The sequence below is a fragment of the Aythya marila genome (genome assembly GCF_965140915.1).
Source record: "Aythya marila genome assembly, chromosome: 13".
In the NCBI taxonomy this organism is placed as follows: domain Eukaryota; kingdom Metazoa; phylum Chordata; class Aves; order Anseriformes; family Anatidae; genus Aythya; species Aythya marila.
In genome coordinates, this window is record NC_139054.1 from 8,882,019 (window position 1) to 8,889,047 (window position 7,029).

A 7,029-nucleotide genomic window follows, 5' to 3' on the forward strand; every position below is an offset into this window, starting at 1 on the left:
AAGTGTGGAAGAGAATTCCTTTGAATTGTAGGAAGGTCAAATCAGATTTTTACTTAAAAAAATAAAATAAAATAAAATAAAAAACACCCTGTGCAGCAGGTTCTGTAGAAGACTTCTATTTTAGCCACTAGATGGATGCTAGAATACTATATCTTTTGAACAAAAAGTAAGCACAAATCTAGTGTGCTGGCATGATAGTCTGGAAATTAAAAACAAATGAATCAACAAATGTTCTTGACAGGTTGCCCATGAATTGTGGATTCAAACAGTCAAGCCACAAAATGCCAAGCTTCAAACCAGTTCTCAACAAAACAACACAGAATTTACATACCCTGAGGACAAACCAAGAAATCAAGCAAGATCCTTCCAAAGCCAATTTGATTTAAACAAACTAAAATAACCTTTCTGGCAATCCTGATTTGAGTTCGGAGTATGGGATATATAAAATGAGATAGCATGACTTTGGTTTGGATTCTGGTATCTGTGGATCACTAACTCCCCAGGTAGAAAAGAAAATGTTCCTGTAAGCAATGCTGGGCCTGACAAAAGCACGGAGCTCTCTTCCAAACTCATGATTCAGAACTGGTTATCAGCTTGTTTAGAAACAAAATGAGATGAAAAACAACCTGTTAGCCACAGCCTCTCCCTCCTTATTAGGATTAAGTGCATGTTGTAATGTTGCAGAGTCATCATCTGTGGCATTTTCTCTGTGTAACTCAAGATGACTAAAAGTAAAACTATACTGCAGGTATCGCTCCTGGGATGCATTCAGTTTCTAACCATATGAATGTTTATTTCTAATACATTTTTATATTTAAAGGGAGAAATAAAAATCACAGAACAGTCAACATTCCAGGGGTGATCAGTGGAGAGATGAGCATAGTTAAAGAGGAGAATTGTGCCTGAAGCAGAGCTTTATTTTCCCTGTGTGTTAGATATGCAGCTGAATAGCACAGTAGTTTGATCTGCATTTACTAGAGGTTGAAATCATCAAGCTTGAGCCCTGAAGGCTGCTTCCTTACAGCTAGCATAGCCACCCCCACCCACCAAGCACCCTGTGAGCCACTTATCATTGGAATGCCTCAACTAGAAATACAGAGATAACAGCCTGGCTTTGGCAAAGATGAGATATCTCATCTCCTGCCCAGCAGCGTATCAGGTACCTAAGTCACCTTTTACCTTGGAAAATCACTCCTGAATTATTATGAAGTCAACTTATTGAGAATTCTGTTAATCTAACTTTAAATAAATATATATATATTGTTAATAACCTTGATGTGCTGACAATACAGCAAACAATCCTGGCAGTTCCTAGGGAGTAGAGAGATCCCCCATGTTTTCCATTCAATTGCACCAGTGATTGTATCACACGTTGGACATGGCCTCTAGCTAACACATCACAGCTCTGACAGTGAAGTAGATGTGTTTGGTATGCTCATTCAAGAACAAGATGATTAAACTCTGTTTCTTAATTAATATCTTCCATGATAGCAATGCTTACTAGCATTGGCTTCTGGCACACACATTCAAAACTGACTCAGTAGACAAAACCAATGCTAGGGAATTCACCATTCCTATTGCCAATGAGCAGACGGTAAAGACCAGAAAACCCACTCTGAACAGGAGCAGTGGTTTTAGAATAGCAATAATTCTTGCACTGAAGCACTAAAGGGAAGCTACTGATATGTGTACTAGACAGGCAGTCCTCTCTAGGATAAAGTGATCCAGAGAGGAACAAGAGTGAATGCTGCAAGAAAACCTGAAAATTCACCAACAAATGCAGTCCAAACATGGGACTTAGCTGTACACATCTCCTACAGTGTTAACAGTGATACCAAGGAGCACACTGTCCCAGGGGATACAGTTGCTGTTGAGAAGGAATAAATACAGTGATTGGCCATTAGGCCTTGGTCCATGCAATTACTGTATAGAGATGGCAAGACTGCAGGCATCTATAGTCCTGGAAAAATGGTCATGAATCTTGAAGTAAGTTTCCTCCTATGCAGAAAAGATCAAGCAGATGCATGTGTGTGGGAAACTTAGAAATCTCTGTAGAGTTGCTTCATATCTTTTAACATGTTTGTAGCCAGGCTGTATTACTCATCCTTTTGGTATTTGCATGTGCATTGGAGATGGTGAATTTATCGCCAACAAGCCAAAGAACCTATATATCTGTTGCTTTAATAAGCTGCACTGCTCATTAATCTAGCTGTGGAAGTTCTCACTGAATGCAACCAAACTCTTTTAAGTATGGCCATGGTAGTGTAGTTCATGGAACGCAACTAGATTGAGGGTGTATTACGTTTTTTGTGCATCCATAATCGTGATAGTTCAGTACACTGAACACAACCGGACTTATAATGATTATTTGGGTATCACTCACACTTACTTTAAGCTTTAAAGCAACGATATGAAAGTGTCCACCTGTGGGATGTGGTGGTGAGGCACTGGAATAGGTTGCCCAGAGAAGCTGTTCCCATGCCTGGGGAACATATATGTATATATTTATATTTATTTATATAAAGTGCCTATCACATATTGATAAACACTCTTTGGAACCCATGCCTGGAGGTGTTCAAGGACCTAAATGGCCTTTAAAGTCACTTTCAACCCAAGCCATTCTAAGACTCTGTGAAATGCGAATCATGTAGTTCAAAATGTCTGCCCTAGCTGAGAGTTCAAAATAAGCAAGAGACCAAATGCAGGAACAATTGCCAGTATTCTGCAAAGCTAACAGGCAAATACATCAATGGTACACAAAGGTGCTATGTGAAAAACTGGCAGTCTGGTCCAGCTGCCTACAAGCTAACACATTTTATCTGTAGAAATTAACTTTTGGTATACCTGTAAATTCAGTTACAAGGCATTCACCCCATGGAATACAGTGTGGTGTCATGAACCTGCTTTACACCTAGGAAAAACAAGGTATGTGCCAACATGCATTAGATGGTCATGACAAGGATGCTGGTACCTTCCCACAAAGCCAAAAATTTGAGTGATGGACTGCATATCTGTATTTGCTGGCTGACAGAAACAGCTTCCTCATGCTTCTTTTATTCCAGCATCATTGCAGCAGCTTCTCCACAGCTTCAGACAAACATTAGGTAACCAGATGGCAGTAACATATGCAACAAGATTACAAATAAATAAATAAATAAAAATAAGTTGATCTTCAGGATCTGAGGAAGATGTCACATCTAAACCATATAACCATCTCTCACCAGCACATAATTACTGTAATCCAGACCTCCACAGCCACATGGTAATCTAGATGAGAAGAGAAAGAAAGACAGAAAGGACTACTATAAACTGACAGACAAGGTAAAACAGATTTAGGCAGTTGGCTCCTGCAGTAACAGGTATAATCTATTCCTACAGAGATGAACAAAATTAAACCCTACAATTCTTATTTAAACTAATACTTTTTGTTTAAGAAAGTATCACCCTTGTTAAAAGACCAAGAGATGGTGATCTTAGTGGTCAACTGGACTGCAGATGATCTGGAAGAACCTCTACCGCTAAATTAAAAAAAATCAAAAAGTCAATCAATGGTCAAGTAACCAACAAAACCAAGACAGTGTTCTCCATCAGGTGAGAAATGTATTATTTCACTGTGTGCCAGATGTAAGCAAACTGGGATTATACCTGGAAGGAATGTACATCAACAATTGCACAGAAGACAAGACACAGAGATGATGTTAGTATTAATGAGGGCACAGACCTCATTCAAGAGATGAAACCCATTGTTTTTCTGAAGTACCCATCTGCAGCTGCAGAGAGGTACTTGCAGAAGCAGGCTGTCGGGGATTGTAACAGAACACAAAGAGAGTGGAAAATAATTATTTAAGAGTCCTCTGGCCAATACTTGCTTGCCTAATCCTAATGGCCTCCATCCAACATTTTGTGTGAGTCAGACAACTGAAACAGAGCAGCATATTCTGCTTCCATCCCTGTTGATCCCTTCAGGGTGAGGGGTTAGATTTTGTTCATGGGAATGGGAGATGTTCTTCTATATATCCTTCTTCCTGGATCTGTTTTGTTTGTTTGTGTGTTTGTTGTCTTTCTTTACGGCTTTGTGCCTTTTTTTTTTTTTTTTTTAAACCACAGCTGGAAGTTTTTGGTTGGTTGGTTAGTTTTTGCCTCTACTGTTCAATAGGTCATTAGTAAGCTAACTTCTACTCAGTTTGGATCTCACAGCCAAAAGCTCATTTTCATTTAAAATCTGGTATGGAAGTTCTAAGAATATTTGATTCATAAACTTTAAAAGGCGGTATTGAAAGTTTTCAATAATATCAAAATAATTGTATTCACTAATATAATATTAAATATTGATAAAGAGCCTAGACTAAGAAATTAGAGGAAATAAAATGGAGATTAGAAACAAAAAATGAAAACTGAAATTAAGTAATCTGTTTTAACGTTGAATCATTTGAGGATTTTTCCATCAAGATTTGTAGCAAAATTGACATAATTTTGTGAAATATTTTTATTTTGTGGGAGTGGCATTGTCTTAAGAGAAATTTCAACAATATTTTTAAAGAGACTTATACTCTATTCTGCATTATGTAATCATATTAAAGATCAGTATTGACCCAATTGCAAAGATTGTTCCTTGATCAGATTTTTCCTCAATCTTAACACTTCTGGATTCATCTTAGAGGTGAGAAGTACAGCAAGGTCACTTCTGCTGAACTATTTCCCTCTGTCTGCTATCATACCCCAAACAGCAGCTGAAAGTCAACTCTTCTATCTCCTTATAACAGAGAGGCTGGAAAAGTGCCATAAATGCAAAATGTATAGCCCTTCTAAGTCACACTACTAGGAGAATCTCTTTTTTTTTATTTTGAAGGTGGAGGCTTGAAACTATATGGAAAGCAAATTTGCCTTCAGGTATTTTTAGCAGGGTGCAACCTACAATTAGCAAAATATACACTAATAAAGGTAGTGATTGTGATGTTCTACACATGCATGTGGGAAAAAAAAAAATATATAAGGCAGAAAAACTCTCAAATATAGCGGCAAAACTGAAAGACTGTACTAAGGATCTTTTACTAAACAGATTCAGGAAAAGGACTTCATCCTCCCAGCTACTCAAAAGGGAGTAGCAAGTCTCATCCCCTGAATTAATCAAGGTGTTTTCAAGACTATTTGAAAGACTGTCAGTTTTTTATCTACAGTAGTTAGTCTACACATTAGAAGTCACAGTACCTGACACCTTATTGATTTGGCACATATTACTAAAGTTGTCACATGTGAATATGATACTTCTGAAACATGGAACCCCAACTAGATTAAGTTACAAAACAATCAAAAAAAAAAAAAAAAAAAAAAAAGACTAGGGTGTTCAAGGTAGGATTAAATAGAGGTTATGTGTTTATATCAACTACATAAACCTCTGAAAAATGACAGCAAAAATACTGACTTGCTTTAGAGTCACTTCAGTGCAGAGATCAGCTGCATTTGCAGACCAGGACTGTTAATTTCCCCAGTTCTGCCGCTAGATATATGTCCCAGAGCATCTTATCTTTCCATAGACGAATGAGCCTGGTGCCAAACTAGCATCTAGTTCTGTCTGAGATCTACCAGGCCAGCCCCTGCCTGCCCCTTCCCTGCCCATCCTGTAGGCATGCTCCAAACACATGCAGCTTGTCTTTGATTAACTGAAACACTTTGTAATGCAAAACCTTGGGTGAGTATCATTAAAGTCATAACAACAGATATAACTAACAGAGGGAAGAAACAAAGTACAGGAGAACAAAAACCTGGGAGGGTGCCATAATCAGAACTTAATGATTAGGGAGTGCATAGGTGTCAGAATATAATGACTTACCTCTTGGGAAACATTCCAGAGGCGTGACCAGTAGAAACTAGGGAGTCATTTTTAATTGAGTAAAATAAAGCCTATGAATGAGAACAATACTAGTTTTCAAATATGCTGAACCAAATACATCACTCTCATGAACAGTTTTATTTTCAATTTTTTACTGAAATACCAGTATCAAGTGCTGATATTTCAGCAAAGCCAGATGGTTATACACAAACAGCTTTTCACAGAAGATGACATAAATCCATATTCTTGAGAAACTTCTACCTAACAGTAAGGCTTTGAGGTATAGGCTTTGACTACCATAAAGCAAAAAGAAAAGTTTTCAACTCTGTCCACCATTCATTCATGTAATTTTGCATAGTAAAATACAGTACTGTTATGTGATCTCTAAGGGAATTATCCTTGGAATTATTTTCCTTCACAATAGAAGCCAGTCTGTTAGCCATAAAAATTTCCTAAAAATTTAGGAAGGAAAATGCCTCCACCAATGCTTTCCTTTGTGTGGTATCTATTTCTGCAGATTATAAATACTCTCAGAAATGGTTCATCAAATCAGTGGAACTTCTCATGTAGGCAAAAGCAACCTCACGTTAAGTAATAACACCATAAAATCACATGTTAAAACAACACAATTCTAAATATAAAAGGAAAAGAAGACAGGATTTACACATTAACATCCATTGCAATATACAATGTATGATACTTCCCCAAACAAAGTTATAGGGACACTATAACAACAATTACTTAACTAAATGCTTTTATTATTATTATTATTATGTACAGAAAGGTGAATGACAGAGTACATGACAGAGTACAGTCCCGATGTGATATCTAAGTGTGGGTGTGCATCTAAAAGGAATTTCTCAGGATACAATTTCCTATTAATCATGCAGTGTAAAATCTATCTTTCCTTGCAGTTTGACTCATTTACACCTCATTTCAGTGTCCATAACGTGTGTGGGATCAGAGCTTCAGATGGAACAAACAGAGCTTTATGTCTTCCTCTATGTAAGGGTAATTTAAAAATTGATCATTAATGTGCAGAATATAAAATTTTATGTTTAGCTGTTGTAGTTTGAGGAACTAGATTAATCCCAGGCCACTCTTGCAGTACAGATTTTTCAAGATAGTAGTTCATTTAAAGCCATTCCAGCAAAAGACATGAGCCATTCTAGTAAAAGACACCAACCAGCACTCTTTCC